Source organism: Poecilia mexicana, unplaced genomic scaffold, assembly GCF_051168715.1.
Source record: "Poecilia mexicana isolate PSO_F unplaced genomic scaffold, ASM5116871v1 scaffold_9, whole genome shotgun sequence".
Lineage (NCBI taxonomy): Eukaryota > Metazoa > Chordata > Actinopteri > Cyprinodontiformes > Poeciliidae > Poecilia > Poecilia mexicana.
Window position 1 is genome coordinate 4,674,841 of NW_028263378.1, and position 2,336 is coordinate 4,677,176.

Here is a 2,336-nt window from a genome sequence, read left to right on the forward strand (position 1 = left end):
ATTTACTAATCCATGATGTAATACAAATTGCCAAAAATAATTTGTGGTTGCAAGAATTTTATTTTTATTACTCAAAGTTAAATACTTAATACCAGAGGTGGGTAGAAAACCCAAAAATTTTACTCAAGTAGTAGCACTTCATATTTTTACTCAAGTAAATAGAACATCATAGAAATTACTAAAGTATTTGGTGAAAGTCGACTTAAGTACTGAGACTTTTCATTTATAAATATTACATAGTCAAATGGACCAAAACAAAGTTAAGTGGAAATTTTGGTATTTTAAGAATAAAAATGACAATAATTCATATAAGCAACAAAAAGTCAGGCGAAAGAAAATTTTTCCAAATCAGTCTCTTTCAATAAAAAACTAACATTTTAATCAAAACTGCAGGTGTGTCTGAGTCTGGTGAATCTCTGGTTAAAACATGTTTTATCAATCAGTGGGTAGAAAATCCAGCAATTTTAATTGAGTAGAAATACTTCATAATAAAATGACTCAAGTAAAAGTAAAAATAATCCTAAAAGTATTTTTTTATTCAGAAAAATTAAGTAAATATAGTTGTCACCCAAAAAAGCCTAAAAAAACATTTACCTTCTTTGTAGTTTAACTCTTTTTACTGCTTTTACAAACCCATCATGATCAACAAAATTTGGCTTTTCCTTTTTTTTAATTGCAAAAAAAAAAAAAGGCTTTAAGGTCAACATAAAAACTGATTTCTATGAAATTAACAAATTAAGTGATGGGACAAAAGATGGAGTAAAACTATTTCTAAAAATACTTATTTTTTGTAATGATTCATAAAGTTTCCAAAATGTAACTTCTTACTTCCCACCTGTGGAATTTGGATGTCAGCACATTTAAATATTACATACTAAAAGTGTTGGTTTAAAACACTAAATCAATTAAAAATATGCCAAATGGAAATCAAGTGCTGTAACTCTTATTTAAATAAAGAGCTGCTGTGGATTGTGATGCCCACTTTAAAAAATACAGGGTTATATATTCAACACAACTTCACTCCAGTCTCATCAGATTTATGTAAATTTCTCACTCAGGCATAAAATGTTTCTGCTTAAGTTAAACAGTAATTTTCTGAGGACTGAACTGCTTGTACTTTAGCCTGACTGTTTCCCAGAAGCATCCAGGAGTCTCAGGACATAAAGAGATTAAAGTCACACCGAAGTCTGTCAGGAAGTGACTCACCGTGCTTTGAGTAGACCGACGACTGAAAACGCTGTGACCTTTAAATTTATTCTTTCATCTTGATTGTTGGATGAGCTGTGAGCAGATCAGAGATGATTCATTATGAAAACACAACTAACTCACACCAACACATCTAAAAAGGTCCAGTTATTTTTTAAATAACTTTTGTTTTTATTTCTGCTTGGTAGATGTTTCAATCATCAAAAAGTTTTAACCAAGAAACTGTGACCCACTCTTGTTTACTGAATTGTTTTCATTCAGCCACATTGGAAGGTTATAATACCTATCAGACTGTTTAAGGTCATCCCACTGCATCTTGATTTGATTCAAGTCTTTACTGTAACAAGGCCACTCCAAAATCTTAATTCTTGTTTAGCCAATCAGATATTACATTGCTGGCGCTCTTTGGATCAATGCAAAGTTCTCATGTTACGTCACAGTTTTGTAGCTGACAGCCATATTGGTAGGTGTTAATAAACAAGCTCAAGCTCATTCCTATTTAATTTATAAACAATACAAGTATGTTACAACTATTACTCGATTCTAATGAGTCTAATTTTTGAGTTTTTATTGGTTTCAAAGCCATGGTTCATCTATGCTTTGCACTGTGCTTGCCTACCAAGATGGCAGTTCAGTGGAGCAGATCCCTTCTGTTTCAGACTTGTGGGAACTATGAATTATTGCAAATCCAGGTTCTGAATGCTAGTATGTTGTCCAGTATAATCTCCTCTGCCATCATCTGTTGGTCCAGCAGCATCAGAACCAGGGACTTAAAAACATAAAGAACTGAGAAAGATGGCTGGTTCTGTTCTGGAATCACTAGAGATAATGGTGCAAAAACTGATTCTTCACAAAATCAGTAAAATTATGGACAATCCTGAGAGTCCTCTTCATGAGACTGCTTTAGAAGTTTCTTCAGTCAGAGGCTTCTTCAAAGTCACTGTGATACAGACTGATACAGGATGTCATTCCTGGCTACTGCTATTAGGATCTTCAACAGTTGTTTGAAAAACCTTGGATAAAATGATTTACAACAATATTCAATTGAAGTATTTTGAATTTGATTTTAATTTAGATGACGAGAACATTTAAACGGTTGTTGAGTTCGCACAATTTGTCCTGCGGAGGCT